We start from the raw sequence: 17288 nt of genomic DNA on the forward strand, positions 1-17288 counted from the left end.
TTGGGGAGCCCACACGTATTTTGTTTTACACTTTTTAATACAAGCTCTTCTGCTCACATTCTCCTGTCAGCAGGGAATCCCACTGACAGTAAATGAGTAACTGGTTGTTAAGGAAGCAGTGGGTGCTTTCTCCTTAACAGCTAGCTACTCATTGATTGTAAGGGTGTCGGCAGGTACAGGCTCCTTAACAACCAGCTGAAGGTTCATGCATTCCTTAAATTTTACATGCCTGGAACACTATTTAACGCATGCATAGTTAGGGATAATTAGGAGCTTTTGAGTAATCAACACTCTAGTATAGAAATATTACCATCAACATGGTGGCTTGGGGGCAAGTTTTTTTACAGCTGCTGTTGTTTTTAACAATTGGCCAATTATATGTTTTTTATATAAGTGGGTTTTTGAGTTAATTTTTACGCTTGTGATATAAATAAAGTATGTGCTTTAATCTTATATATAGTGCCAAGTTGTCTCTTGGGGATTCTGTTAGATTATAATAGCCTTTAGATTTTGGATGTAGTAATATATGTGGAGAGATAGAGCCTCAGTCAAGTTTTTATTTTTTGGGGTAAATACCAGCAGCCGTTTTTTTTTTTAGGTAAATAACACATAAATGGATAATTAATTAACATTTTTCCTATTGCATGCAATATTTGGGAAAAAAGTGTCACCTGACCCAAATACCTCATGCAATATGCTTTAGGGAATTGAGCCCAATTTCTCTTTTTTTATTCTCCCAGGTGCAGAGCAGCCACCTGCCTGTGAATGTCGTTAATTCACCCTTTCCATTCTCTGCTTCCTCAAGAGCATATATCATCTTTTTTTTTACTTCTAATGCACCATTTTCCTTGTTCTACTCTTTAGTATTAGTCATATCAACCATTTCTTTAGGCTTGTAATGTGACTTTTCATCCTTGTCCAATTCCTCAAAGGCATGTAGCAGCCATTTTTTCTATTTTGTGTCCTGTGTTACACCTAAATGGCATGTAAACAGACACCATATTTTGGATCAAAAAGTTCAAAGCAATTATTTTGCTCTCAAAGCCATCCCTGGACTGAAAGCCAGGACTGTCCCTAATAGGTTAAAATGGCCATTACTGCAGCAGAAAGAGAACCAGAATGTCACCGAAAAATGGGTAGTGGACCCTCTGTGACATTTGTGCATTGGAGAGTGTTTGAAAAAGAAAGAGGTGCAGAGTCTGAGCACACACACACAAAATCTTCACCAGTGCAAAGGAAGGAAGAATTTTACTGGTGGGTGTACCGGGTTGCAGACCTTTGACACACCTATGTAGATGGCAACTGAAGAGGAATAGAACCAGAGAGCGTATACTGTCAAAAGGTAATACCAGAAGCTGGAGACAAAATGTTAAGGTGGTCGGTGAACAAGCATAATCAGATACATGCTAAAATAGATAAACAGGAACAGAAACAAAGGAAATAACATACACTGGCTTAGAAATTAACCTAATGCTCAGGCAACAGGTCTCAATTTGAGCACAGCTAAACAGTGAGCTTGATTGACAGAGTGGGGACTTCATGTAGGTGCTAAACAATCAAACAGATGTGTTCTGGTGAGGCTTATACCTCCCAGTCTTAGAAGAAAGAATGTATTTTAAAAGGTAACTGCACAATGTTTATAGTGCAAAAAATATATGTAATATGTGCAAAATTATATAGATAGGGTAGCTGCTACCCTAATAGTATATGTCCCCCATGTACCATACACGAGACATTAATAATCAAAAGGCTGTGCTCACCCTAAATTATTTATGATTATAGTGCAAATCCCAACAACAATAAATTCATCATTATATAAACAATCAAAATTCAAATATCTTTTAACCACTTGCACTCGTTAGGATTTACCCCCCGTAATGACCAGGCCGCTTTTTGCTACTCGGCACTGCACTAATTCAACTGATAATTGCGCGGTCATGCAATGCTGTACCCACACGAAATTTACGTCCTTTTTTTCACACAAATAGAGCTTTCTTTTGGTGGTATTTTATCACCTGTGTGTTTTTTATTTTTCACGCTATAATCAAAAAAAACCAAAAATTTTGAAGAAAAACAATATTTTTTACTTTCAGCTATAAAAAAAATATAGTAAACTCAAAGATAGTTATAAATTTAGGCCAAAATGTATTCTGCTACATGTTTTGGGTTAAAAAAAATCCCAGTAAGTGTATATTTCTTGCTTTGTGTGAAAGGTATAGCGTCTACAAACTATGGTATAGATAATGGAATTTACACAGCTTTTACTTTCTGACTGCTCATCACATTTCTTGAGGTGCTAATATACCAGGATAGTACAAACACCCCCAAATGAACCCTTTTCGGAAAGTAGACACCCTAAGCTATCTGCTGAGAGGCATATTGAGTCCATGGAAGATTTATTTTTTTTCCACAAGTTTCTGGGAAATGACAAAAACATTTTTTTTACACAAAATTGTTATTTAAATTATTTATTTCTGACACAAGCTATGGGTGTATGTGGAATTACACCCCAAAATACATTCTGCTACTTCTACCGAGTATGGGGATACCACATGTATGAGACTTTTTGGGAGCCTAGCCACATACAGGATCCTGAAATCCAATGACCACTTTGAAAGCCTGAAGGTGCGTAACTTCCTCATTTCACTTCCTCAATACCTATCACAGTTTCGAAGGCCCAGACATGCCAGGATAGCACCAAATGCCCCAAAAGACCCCTTTCTGGAAAGTAGATACCCCAAGGAATTTAAAAAGAGGCATGGTGAGTATTTTGCAGATCTCATTTTTTCTCACAAGGTTTTGAAATATAAAAAAAAAATAGAAAAAATATGTTTTTGTTTTTTTCCTTCCTTTTCCAAAAACTTGTGGCAACAAATGAGATCTGCAAAATACTTACCATGCTTCTTATCAAATTCCTTGGGGTATCTACTTTCCAAACAGGGGTCATTTGGGGGGTTAGGTGCTATCCTGGCATTTCAGGCCCTCCGAAACTGTAATAGGTAGTCAGGAAGTGTAATGAGGAAATAAAGCCCTTTAAAAGCCTGAAGGTGCTTATTGGATTTTGGGGTCCTGTACTTGGCTAGACTGCCAAAACGTTTCTCACATGTAGTACCCTCATACTCAGGAGAAGTAGCAGAATGTATTTTGGGGAGTAATTCCACATATACCCATGGCATGTGTGAGCAATAAATCATTTAAATGACAATTTTGTGTAAAAAAAATTTACATTTTTTTTGTCATTTTCCAAAAACTTGTGGTAAAAAAAATAAATTCTTCTATTGATTCAACATGCCTCTCAGCAAATAGCTTGGGGTGTCTACTTTCCAAAAAGGGGGTCGTTTTGGGGGATGGGGGTGTTTTATGCCCAGCATTAGAAATTTATGCCACACATCACTCACTCTTCTAACCACCTGAAGATCAAGCCTTTTCTGACACTTTTTGTTCACATGAAAAAAATCTGTATTTTTTGCTAGGAAATTAATTTAAACCCCCAAACATTATGTTTTTTTTAAAGCAGACACTCTAGTGAATAAAATGGTGGGTACTACAATTTTTTATGGCACATAGTACTCGCGCAGCAATTTTTCAAAAGCAAATATTTTTTAAAAAATACACTTTTTTTACTTTTAATGCACAAAAACACAATATATTGGCCAATTATTTGGTAACATATAAAATATGATGGTAAGCTGAGTAAATAGATACCAAACATGACATGTTTTAAAACTGCGCATGCCCCATGAAATGGCGACAAACTGCATACAATTTTAATATCCATAGGCAACGCTTTAAAAGCCTTTAAAAGCTACCATTTTAGATTTACAGAGGTCTAGTGTTAGAATTACTGCCCTTGATCTAACGTTCACGGTGATACCTCACATGTATGGCGCAACCGCTGTTTACATACCGGCACAGGGTCAATGCTTGTGCATACAGGTGTGCGCACATGGGAAGGGCCAGTTTTTTTTTTTTAAGTTATTTTGATTTTTTATTATTTTTACACTGTACTTTTCATTTTTTTTAGCACTTTTAATGCTATCACAGGGAATGCAAATATCCCCTATAACGTCAATGGGCATTGTCATATATTCTTTTTTGCTCTTACATTATCTAATCAAACCAAAATCGGTGTGATCAGATGCTTTCCCAATTTACAAATGGCGCTGTTTACATCCTGCGAAACTGAAGTGATGAAATGCTCGTAGCTTCTGATTTCTTAAACTATAGAGATGATTGGCACCACTCTGGTCTCCAATCAGCTCTATAGTCAGCTGGCAGAAACACCGGCTGCATTCTCAGGTTCCCCTGATGGCACGGGACTGCCCAAGAAGGCCGTGGAAGGCAGTGGGGGAAGGGGGGCATCATCTCCCGCTGCTTGTAAAAGCAATCCTGCAGCAAATTAGCCACTAGGATTGCTTTTATATGAAAGCCGATCATTGGCTGAAAAAAATTATACCAGGATGATGCCTGCAGCTGTAGGCATCCTCCTAGTATAATCATTCAAAGTCCAGTGATGTACCAGTACATCGCTGATCCTTGTTGGGTATGTATGCTATGTTCTTTTTTTTTGTATGCAGCCTGTGGGCTGAATGAAAAAAAGAGAAGAAATCTCTGCCAGAGAAAGTGTGTGGTATGCCCACCATTAGAATATACCGCCCTGCATCCACCTACTTCTAATGGTGGACACACATTAGGTCACACTTTGCCACATGCGCCAGTTCCAAGATTGTACAAATGTCTAAATATTGGCACGCTTGAATAAAAATTTTCCACGTATAAGTGGTATCCCATATGGAAAAAGGATGACACCAAGTCCCAAACTATCTTGCCACTGCTCCCCATGTAGTCTGGGCATCCGGGGGGGGGTAAAAGAAAAGTATTTTGCCTCGTAAATCCAAAACTTATAAGTATAGCCTGTTGTCCTCTCACAGGTCTTCTACATCTTGACCTCATATCTGGCACGTTTGCTGGGGAGAAATTGTTTGAATGCAAGGTGGCCAAAAAATTAATCAGGGACTCATCAATGCAGATGTTTTGCTGGGGAGTATAGACATCTGCAAATTTTTGGTTAAGGTGATTTGCGAGGGGCTGAATTTTGTGGAGCCGGTCACATTCAGGGTTACCCCGAGGATGACAGAGAGCATTGTCATTGAAATGCATAAAACACATTATACTCTCATATCTATGCCTGACCACGGCAGAAGAGAAAACGGGCATATGATGAATCGGGTCTGTGGACCAATACAACCGCAATTCATTTTTTTTTAGTAATGCCCATGTTGAGGGTTAGGCCCAAAAAAAATGTAAATTCGGAAACCGTAATGAGTTTCCATGCGACTGGTCTGGCAAGATTTGAATTTGGGTTGGTGGCGATAAATTGTGTGCGAATTCTTGGTGGCTGCGGGACAATGCTTGTGCTCGCCACCGCACTGGCTTGTACTGCACTTATGGCACTCGCCACGTCACCAAGTCATACAGCAGTGCTGGTATTATTATTATATGTGCAGTTTGCTCAGTGCTTTACAGTATAACGGGAGACAATACAGCAACAATACAGTTCAATACAAGAGGGTTAGGAGGGCCCTGATCCTTGGAGCTTAACTGTAATGGGTAAATTCTAGTACATCCTGGTCTTTCACATATCTCTTAGATTGCTAAGAGATATGTGAAAGACCAGGATGTGCTAGACCGCTGGTGCTCGCCAGTTCACCAAAAGGTAGAGCGGCACTAGTACTGGCACTCTGCTGCATATGAGAGTCCTCAAAATTTACTGACAAGTGCTAACAGAGATCAGGCCTGATTCTGCGAACACTGCAGTTTTGTGTGCAATGTATCCAGTGACAGTGACCTACTGACACTGCACTTGCTCAGGGGAGAAGGGGGGTAAGCGTAGAGGCTAAACGCTGGTGCTGGCAAGTGCCGCGACTGATTCCGCTAACGCTGCATTTTTGAGGATGCTATACTAATGTGAACGCTGGTATAGTGCTGATCTGATCAAAGATATTGATCCGTTCAGACACTATACTAGCAATGGAGGTTTATTGTGTATGAGCGTGTTCCTGGCAGTCAAGGGGTTAAATGTGATGACTGGTGTACTGACAGGCAATCTGAAGCCATCTGGGAGGGGTGTGAAAACCACAGGAGCACAAATCATGTATATATATACAGTATATGTGATTTTGCACACCCATGCCGCCCTGTAGTAGTATTTCTGCTATAGGGCGGTCAGGAAGCGGTTTGTGTTACGGTGCTGCATTATTTTAACTGACAATTGCGCAGTCATGCAACACTGCACCCAAATTAAATTTACGGCCTTTTCTTCCCACAAATTGAGCTTTCTTTCGGTGGTATTTGAACTCCTGTGCGTTTTTTATTTTTTGTGCTATAAAAAAAAGGCTGCCAATTTTGAGAAAAAAAAACAATATATTGGACTTTTTGCTATAAAACATGTCCAGTAAAAAAATTTAAAAATCAAATTTTGTCATAAATTTCAGCCAAAATGTATTCTGTGACATGTCTTTGCTAAACAAAAATGCCCATACATGTAAATTATTTGGTTTACGTGAAAGTTATAGTGTCTACAAATGGCGGGAAAGATACTGGGATTTTTTTTTAGAATAATAATGGCGGCGATCAGTGACTTATGGCGGTGATCAGCAATTTATGACAGTGATCAGCAACTTATGGCGGGACTGCGGTGGACATTTTGACACTGGGGGGGGAACTGACTTGGGGTCACTGACATCCCCAGTGACACCAATACAGTGATCAGTGAAAAAAAAACCCACTGACACTATACTAATGGCACTGGGGAGGAAGGGGTTAATATTTGTATTCCATCAAAGGGTTAACTGTGTGAGGGGAGTGTTTTACTAGTGGGCGGGGGGTGTGTACTTCACAGGAATACACTGATCCCGAGAGCTAAACTCCGCTCTCAGGATCAGTGTGTTGGGAACTGACAGGGAGAAGACCTGCAGTGTAAACACTGCAGCCGTGCTCCCTGTCAGTGATTGCCGGTAATCGCCGGGACCCGGCGGGTAATGACTGGCTGGGACCAGGTGATTGACACCCGCGGCCATGATCGGCCGCCTGTTTTGCCTGTTTTGCAAAATTACGTTTTAAAATGTGATTTTGCGCAGGGGTGCCGCCCTGTGGCCATTTTAATACAGTGGCTGAATGGCAACCAGTTAAAGTGTCCTTGTAAATCCAAAGTGAAAGTGTAATAACAGTGTCACATTAACCTCCCTAGCGGTCTGATTACGTCAGTATTTCTCAAAGAGGTACATTGTTTTCAATGGAAATATCTTATTTTTTTATTGTAGGCCTGTAATTCTTAGGAATAACTCATTGAAATCTGTCCGAACAAGAGTCTAGTAACATCCCAGGTATGATAAAATTTGAAACACAAAATCATAAATTATAATATAATAAATAATCATAAAAAATAATAATATAATAATAATACTTTTAATTCAATAATGTAATCAAACCAAAAACACTGAAATCTGAAATAGAACGCCAAGTTCGCACATCACTGAGCTTAGTCGCAAAATCGTTTTCAGTGTCTGATGACGAATTTCCCCACGAATCTTTATCACTCAATTCTGCAAGTGGTTCTAATTTACTATTGCTGTTTTCTAGCTGGTCTAAAACTGCTTTTGACTTAAAGGGACGCTTTTTGAACGCCATGGACGTTTCTCAGTTTCCAGGCAGTAAGAACAGTAAAAATGCAGGCAGGGCACAGGACAAAGCACTAGGGACAAAATGTATGTGAAATAGTTTGATACAGTAATGTCTTACTATGCGATTTTATACTATCAGATTTTAGTGTATTGAGTAAATGTCAAATTTTTACATATATGAATTTCCCGCTGGTTCCGTCCCCCGACCCTCACAGGGAACAGAACACGGAAGACGGATGCTGGCATCGGCCAGAGTACATGGCCGGGGACACTGCAGGGGGGACATCGCGGGAGCGCAGGACAAGGTAAGTGCTGTAGGGATCCCAGAGCAACACTGCAGTGCATTCCTGAATGTAGCTCAGGGTTACCGCTTCTGGTACTGAAAGTTAACCCCGAGCTACACTCAGGAATACCACCAGGGGGTTAAAGCAAACATATGTGCCGAAAATCTTCTTCCAAATAAAATGATTCATGCTTCATGCAAAATAACTCCTCTCCACTCCTCCAACCTTGTGCAATCACCCGCGTCTCCTACAGGGGCAAAACTCACCAGAGATTGTTGACTTCCTAAGTATACAACAAGGAAATGTCAATATACACTTTCACACAGTCCCACTGTGAAGAGTATCCTTCTCCTTATATTCAGGTATCTCATGTAAATAGAGAGGATCTCCATGTCAGGAAAGGAATATTCATGTACACAGATGCCCTGGATTAAGGAACTCTGCCCATGGCCGGATCGTACGAGCGCATTCACAAATTAATATTCGTGCACGTATGAATGTTTGTGTATGAACGAATATGCATGTGCAAACGTATGTGCATATGCAGAGTGCACATTGGAGGGCTATTTAAACTGCACTAATGCAGTGCATCAATTCCATTTGGTCTATTACATTTCCTGGTCTATTACATTTCCTGAGTTCCTATTATCTGTTCCTGATCTGATCTCTCCAACTTGATCTGCCTTTGACTCTGCTTGAACGTCACCTGTACCCAGGGACATATTTACCACAAGGCAAACAAGGCACTTGCCTAGGGCAGCATTTTTCAGGGGGGCAGCACCTCCCCCTAGAAGAAGGGATGAAAGAAGGGACACACGCACCATGGGAACCAGGTGGGATCCAAGAGAGGCTGTGGGATGCTTGATGGTGTATGTAGAGCCTGGCTCATGTTCCTGGAGATGTCCAGAGCTGTGAAGATGAGTGTCTCTCTATCACTGCGGGTGGGGGTAGTGGAAGGCTCTCCCGGGTGGGGTGCAGGGGTGTTGTTAATGTCAGGCTCTCTCCGCGAGAAGGGTAAGGGGAGGTTGTGTTGGTTGGTGTCTGTGGGGGCAGACAATTTTTGTGTTGCCTTGGGCAGCACAAAACCTAAATACACCACTGCCTGTACCGACCCCTGGCTTGTCTCTGGACTACACTCTTCCTGCTCCTTCTGTTTACCCATCCTGCTGTTAACGACCTTGGCCTGTCCTGATTACTCTCCTGCATGCTGTCTGAACCTGATCTGCCCTCCAGTTGCTAAACCGGACTCTCTGACTACGCCTTGCTGTCATCCTGCTCCTGTGCCAAGCCAGTCTGCATTATTCCCTGGCTCCAGCCCTTCAACCTGTGGAATCCAATCTGGTCATCTCTACATTCAAGACGTACAGCAACACCTGTCAGAGAGAGACATACAAGGCACTCAAGCCACACTGTACTCCGGTGCTCCCTATCTCTTTACCAAGACTCCCGAGTCAGAGCTGTAAGAGACGCCTTCCCCAGCACTTCAGGCTCCATCACCAGGTACGTTCCACTCCATGCACGTGATGGCATTCCCACAGAAAGCTTTGAGGCAGTGAGAACACGGATCAAGATTGATGCACTTTCAAATATACTATATACAGAGTAAAAAGTAACAATTATTTGCTTTGTTTTTCACCAAAGAAATGTAGCAGAATATATTTTGGCCTAAATTTCATGAAGAAAAATTATTTATTTGCACTTTATAACTGAAATAAGATTTTGTTTTACAAATTGGTGGTCTTTTTCCTTTATGTAGCAAACAATACCACCCATGGTGTTCAAATACCACTAAAGAAAAGCTTTATCTGTCATATAAAAGGATATAAAATTTATTTGAGTACAGTAATTGTCATTTAAAGTGTGACAGCACTGAAAACTGCAACCATTTTTATTTTGTAAATGTCAGTTCTTTAAAAAAATACACTGTTCCTGAGCAAATAGAACACCCCCATCACCCAACCAGCTTTTTCATTTTTATACAGCCCTTATTATTCATTTTAGATTTGACGGATTTCTATTGGGTTCAGGTTCAGCATCCAAATTCCTTTGAAGTTCACTGAACAATGCATACACCAAACCCAGGGCAGTTTGGCTCATCCTTAAAGGTGACACTGTTTAACAAAATATAGTGAGGTTTGTCACAGCTTGGTATTGTCTGTGGGTATTCTATATTATTTAATTTTAACATGTGTAAATCAAATGGATGGTTTTATTTATAGAAGGTGGCCGATGACTGTGATATTATATTGAGAAAGGATATATTAGTGAATACCCAGCAGATATAGTGATACCCCAAGGTTACATTTTGTTTATGTTTGGTATAAATATCCAACTTCAATGCAAACTGAATAAAAAAAAGGTTTTTTTGTAGTACAATGGGGGATTGCTAGAACCTTTGTAAGCTTTTTTTATTGCTGTCTCTATGCCTGTTGAAAATGTTCCCTCACTTTCTGTCACCAAGACATAAAGTGAGGGAAAATCTTCCTAATAGAAGCCCATACACCATGGGTGTGCAAACTATAGCCCTCCAGCTGTTGAAGTACTACAAGTCTGCCTCTGGGTGTCTTGCCTATGGATGTCAGAGTCTTGCAAGGCCTCATGGGACTTGCAGTTCCTCAGCATCTGGAGGGCCATAGTTTGGACACCCCTGCCATACACTAACAAAACTTGAAAGGGGGCTCATATTCCTTTCAAAACTACTTGCTTTCCCTTAAACCAGGTACAGCCAAGACATTTTTTTGCATTCAACCCAGTGTGCTGAACTGAAAAAACGTGAGAGATTGCTGTACTAACACAAGCAATGTTAGTGCAGCAATCACTCCCACTGAGCTATTGTATAATGCACACCCCCCCAGCAGAATTTGTAATTGGCTTCAAGCGCTGATCAGATGCTGGTTTTCCAGAATGCCAGCTCGACAGAAGCCAGTCGTGAGACCAGCTTCTATCGGACAGGCAACTGTACACACTGGTCAAAAGTCAACTGGTTTCTGATGAACCAAATGGTTTTGGCCTATATTCCGCTGTGTGTACTTGGGTGTGTTCGGGTGTGTACTCGGCCTTACATTGTAATCTAATCAGGTGTAACACTGAATATGGTCTCCAGATGAACACAAAAAAGGAACACACTCCCAGCGCTCAGAGGTCCTCCACAGAGAGAGAGGCTTAACAGGCAACAAATCCATGAACTTCCAGAATGCTTGGCAAATGCAGCCCTCCTCAGATGGGGGACTCCAATGTAAAACTACAAAAAGAACAAATAGGGAAGGCGCAAGCACCTAGTGTGGAATGTGTCAGCTTTCCAGTATAGAATGTTGTTGTAGCACATGCATCCTGCACTACATGGCCTCTTCTGGTTTACATATTCTTTTATGTTGCATTTTTGTGAGCATGCAATTATATTGGCTTTATATCTTTCCAATATTTTTTTGGTAATGCACTAGGTGCTTGCGCCTTCCCCGTTTGTTCCTTTTATGGTCTCCAGATGAGCTTGCTCCTGAGTAATAGTACAAGATTGTCTGGAAGATAACAGGAACTTGTTATTTGAAAACTGCCTGTGTGAAAGACATATCTGCAACCTTATATTGACCACACCATGTTTTACATAAAGTAGTGATGTATTTTTGTAACAGGATGTCTTAGGTCAATCTAAATCAGGGACTAAAAGCAGAATGAAACAGAAGACTGGAACTAGTCAAAGGTTTTCCCTCCTATGCGGATTAAATAGATGAATATTTTTTACCTGAAGCTAATATCAGCCATTGTCCATTCACCTGAGTGGAGTTAGTAAGCTTTCATTTTAAATATATAGTTAGACAACCAAAGATTTCTGTCTGTGGGATTTATATAATCTTGGAAACTGCTGCTGTCAGTTCAGATATGTTAACAGAAAACACTTTGCTGCAACTGCTCCCAGGTATCACTACCTTTAACACTGAGGGGCTACTATGATTTTTGTCGATAGATATCTGCTCTTTGCTGAAATCATGTGCATGTGCAGAAAGGCATGATAGAGTCATGCAATCTTATGCTTAAAGCTGGCAATCTTTTACATCGTACGCATAGGAGCACTTTAATGTGAGAAATTTATTTTGCTGTCATTCTAATCAAATAGTGGCTATTATGGGTAATATTATGTACAGGGTGTTCGAATTATCTTGCCCATTGCAACCAAACACATTTTAGTTATCATTTTCTAGTGCCAGTTAGAAAATAGGAAAGAAAGTTTCTACTACATCTGGTCCTCTTGTGCCAAAGTCCAAACCATATTCAGTGCTTATCATTTGGCAATGGCCTTATTCAAATAATTACATTATAAGCCTACTTTAGTGTGTGCCAACAAAGCATACTCATTATTATACTTTGCTTGAATCAGTATGTATTGCAGTCCAAAACATTTGCTGCTTTGAGTATTTAAGGTCATATATTACAAGGTATTGAAGCCAAGTCAGAATCATTTAAGCAGCATATTTATTGCTGATTAAAAGCATAAACCTATGAGTTAAGGCATAAGTAGCACACTAAAAAAGTATTTTCTTTGTTTTCTATAATCAGCATTTTCACCACCCTTTCTAACACACAGTTATGATGCCAAGGAGCATAAAGCTCTATTCATAGAGTTGCTTTACATGATATGCATTAAAGCTGTCGGAACAATAAATAATAAAAGATTAAAATCTTAAAAGTTGGGAAAAACTTTAAAAATATACAACAGTGTTTTATTTTGGATTATAAAAACTCTTGAATGATTTACTTTGAGTGACACGTTCATTGCCTGGATGAGAAGGAACTAACGATTGCACAGGACCTGTGATTGGTGAGGGAGCTGCTTGGGAATCATTGTCATGGGCAGGTAATAAAGCAGTCCTTCTACCTGGACACCTTACTGTCACAAAGATATCTTTCACTGCTTGTGAAGGCAATGACATTGCTTAGATATATTTATTTGTGCCTAGCTTGCAATAACATTGGCTATTTCATATAAATGTGCTATGTGCTGGCTTCAAAACACCTAGATGCTTTTGAGAAGTGCTGTAGAAATGAACAAAATAAAAAAAGGATTTCAAGATGTCATTGCAAAGTTAAACTTAGCTATCATTATTCAAATCAATTTGAAATTGATCTTCATGTAAAGTATTAGATATAAGTAGTTACTTTTTAACATTAAGTCAGTCAGCTTTTAGGTGCTAAACTACTAGGCCATGTTCAGCAACATAACGATATAGTTAAATTCAATTGCTAAATTACACACAGTTGACTAACGTGTTTAAAGTGTATATACTGTATATAAACCAAAGAACAAAAATCGAATAATATATGTAATATATTGGAACTTACGAGTCCTTACATGTGGTGTCTAAATTAGTTCTTATTTTCAGTGGGTTTTTTTCCTGTTCTAGAGTGACAACACATCTATAGAGAAGCAGAAATGTCACCCATAGGGTGGGAAATGTGTCAGGATGATAATACACCTCCCTCTCTCTTCTTCTCCATGACATAGGGGGAGGTGTTATGAGATTGCTCACTGGGTTTTAGGCAGAATCTACAGGGTTTTTTTTCCTTTTTTGCATGTATTAAAAATAAGATAAAAATAGAATGATTAGTTGTCCCAGACCTCACAAAAGCACATTCAAATAATCTCTGCATACATATTTTGATGGTTTCCATTCAAACCATAGCAAAGTCCTGGAAAACCCTGTCCCCCTGTCTCCTGAAACTAAGAACACGGTTACTCAAGCCATAGTGTAATTGAGACGACCACCACAAACAACTGAAAATTTGATTCCAGTAAAGGCGACCTCACCTCCTTCCTTCTCCCCTTTCTTTCTTTCCTAGGTGCTCTCTTTGAGTTCTCCCCTTTTTTTCTTTTGTTCTCCTTCCTTCTCATATGCTCAGAATTTTTGGTTATGGCTTTCCACAAATGTTCTGTATATTTCTACCTACTGCTTGATATGTTACACAACTCTAAATGGTACTTGTACCTTTATTACAGTCTTTTTAGAGAGACTGTTAATCCCTCATTACCTATCTCCCTCGATAGACTACTGGACTTCAATGTCTGTGTATCTTTGTATTTCATGAAATCCTTTATTACCAGGGGCGGACTGACAACTCATGGGGCCCCCAGGCAATAGGGGATCATGGGGCCCCTGTGTCCTTGACCAAACTCAAAAAAGCCTACGAAAAAGGTACCAGGGGCATCTCACGGGGCCCCCTACTGACCCCGGGCCCTCGGGCAGTGCCCGAGTTTCCAAATGGTCAGTCCGCCCCTGTTTATTACCCTTTTGTGTTGATCTATATGGATAATCCAAATCCTTTGTAACACTGACTTTGAGTTTTTGTATGTTTTTTTCTCTACTCTTAATATAAAAAAAATATTCAACAAGAATGCTTAGTTGTATGCACCATTCCATAATGAAACCAGAAAGATATTGACTCCACACTTCTTAAAAATATTTTTGAGCCTCTCCTTCCAAAAAAAAAAACAGATGAAAGATAAAATAACTGAATTGTATGTTTGGAAAATTATATATGAACAACAATATTAAAGTCCAGAGTCCCAATTTGTGACACCCACTTCTGTGACAGAATAATATTGTTTTATTTTCAAATACACCCATGTTCTCCACAACTGGCAAATGCCACTCTGCTCACCTACTTACAATGACCCCGAAATATTATAAGATCACAAGCTAGCATGATAGACTCGATGCCAGTTGCAGGTGCATGTCTCCTTTAAATTCACCTCCATATATTGCTCCTCATATGGCTCCCATCCAGGCTCATCCACAGGTAGAAAACATCCAAGCCAAATAAAAAAGAAGGAACTAATAATATTCACTGCATTTTTTGTAATTAAAATACCTGTAAAAGCTCAAAATATACTCAGGAAATATCAGCACAGAACAGTGCTATATAGTGCTTTTGGCATACACAGACTTATCTCCTTCTCTGTACTGGTCTTCACAGCCAGCAATTCCAATCACATGGCAAACTCACAGTGTGATGGCAGTTTCAGTTCCAGGCTCAATCCCCTGTACACATTATGCCCCACATACTGCAGAAAAATGTTCTGACATTTACCAACACAACCAGCAGTCTCTCAATATCTTTACTGGATGAAAATCCTTCTGGCATGACTTGCCAGTCTCCAACATTCAAAATTTACAATTTTGATTTGCACTTTAGACTTGACAGCAGAATGTTTGGGTTAGTGATCCTGGTTTCCTTTTTCACACGTGTACTCTGGCACTTTCTACCAACACCTCTTTGTTTTTAGTAAGGAATATTTGGCCCTTGTGTCTAATGGGGTTTGCCTTCTGCTCCAGCTAGCACTCCCTTGCTTATAAGCTGTTTAGAAGCACCTTGGACTTGTTTATCAGAAATGCTTTTAGACACACTAATAGTGCAGGTGTAACTAAGTGTGCATGTTTTTTTTTTTCTTTTGCAATTTTCTATGCATTTAGGGCAGCCAATTGATTTAAATGGGCTGCTCTACTGGTGAAAACTGCACTAAAGAAATGGTTGACCATTTTGAAAAATCTTGCTCTACTAAAACGCCTGATATTTTGTTTCCATGCATTTGGCATGTGTGAGTGTGTGCTCATTGCTAGATGTGCTACAAAACTAACAAACAGGCAGGTGCAAATGGATAAAACAGCATTAAAACCTGAAGATGCCAAAAGGTGAAGGAGAAGAGTTTCCCAAAATGCAACCCAATTAGGCTGGCAAGCTGACACATTTTGGGGGTGCACCTCAGAGCTAAACATTTAATATAAAACATTCAAGTTCACTTTTAATCCCTGACTACCTACTATACAGAGAATTGCAGAGAGGGAAGAATCTCACAAAATACATAATAGATCTCCAAACCGGGGTCACTCCCTGTGACGAACGCAGCGTCAGACCCCTGACCTTCTCCCCAACTCGTGACTGAAGGACTAGCCAATCTAAAACCGAGATGTCACGTGCGTAACAATGCCACGCCCAGCTGCACCCTGCACAACGATTTTCCAGCTAATTGGACCACAATCTATGTACCGGCAGCCTGGGAGCGATTGTTACTGGGTCAGGTTAATTACGCAATTAACCCTTCACACTGCCACCACCTCCTTTTTGTACAGAGAAAGAGGAAACTCGGCAATATCAGCTATGACACTATAATGGTTGAGATAATCATATGTATAATACGGTCACTGCAGGCCGGTTATACAGAGGGTTAAACAAACACAGTAGCGCTCTTTTTAGAGGCAGGAATTCGTAAATTGCAATAAAGAGCTATAGAAACAGTTCAACACTTTCAGAAGGAAAGATTTATTACTAAAAGGTCAAAATGGTGCTATAAAAATATTTACAGAAAAAAGATGTAACCAATATATATATAAATATACAGAGAACAACAGCACAGTAAAGCGATAACAGAGAGAAGTTAGAGGGCTAAAGTACTTGCCAAAGTCCTGGGTTAGCAGATCAAGTTTCAGAGTGAAAGGGCGGTCTCCCAAATTGGTTCTGATGTTAAACGGGAGAATTCTTCAACTTCCCTCTCTTAGGCCTGACAGCCTACTTTGTAGTTCCCTAGCAGGGGGTGTCTCTGAATTCAAGGACCAATACCCCGTTTAGGGGGGTGTCATCTGGGCGTAGGCCTAAACTGGAGCCAAAATCTCTTTTAGTTCATATTTTGGCTCAAAACTTTCCATCTGCACAAGTGACATTCCACCCGCGGGTAGATTATTATGCAGACACATCTGAGGAATGATTAGATATGAAATATGACATTATACACTGAATGGTTCACAAGATCTACTTTTCAGCTTTCCTATGTATTCCAGCCAAGAAGAGTGACCTATCAAACTATTTGTCTCCTCGTGGCCAATTTGAAGATATGCCTAGTTTTTATGTAAGTCTCTCATATTCCAAGATATGAGACATAGGAAAAAAATGGATTTTAAAAGTGTTATCTGGTTCTGTCACATGCGCTGAGTTAGGTTTTTTAGCGCAGTTATGTGTGCTTCCTTGGAATGTCTTTGTACTCCTGGGAAGGCTTGCGTTATCTTGTACGAGGTGTTATATTGCACAGCTCTCTTAGACAACCAGGCACTTTGGGGCTGTGCTCTGGCCTGCCTGCAACACTTCCAACACCCACACCAACCAGATGTCACTGTGGCTTAACAGAGAGGAAAGGGGGAGAATGAGGGACAACATGGAGATTTCTTAACAAAATGGAGGACTGCGTCAGTCTCTGGGTGTACGCTTGCGACACTCCCACATTCCTGCAGACATTTTTCCTGTCTGTCTCTCTAATAACTGACTTGTCAGTCCTCCCCAC

The sequence above is a fragment of the Staurois parvus genome, unplaced genomic scaffold (genome assembly GCF_062004578.1).
Source record: "Staurois parvus isolate SC_StPar_1 unplaced genomic scaffold, SC_StPar_1.0 ptg000013l, whole genome shotgun sequence".
Classification (NCBI taxonomy): Eukaryota; Metazoa; Chordata; class Amphibia; order Anura; family Ranidae; genus Staurois; species Staurois parvus.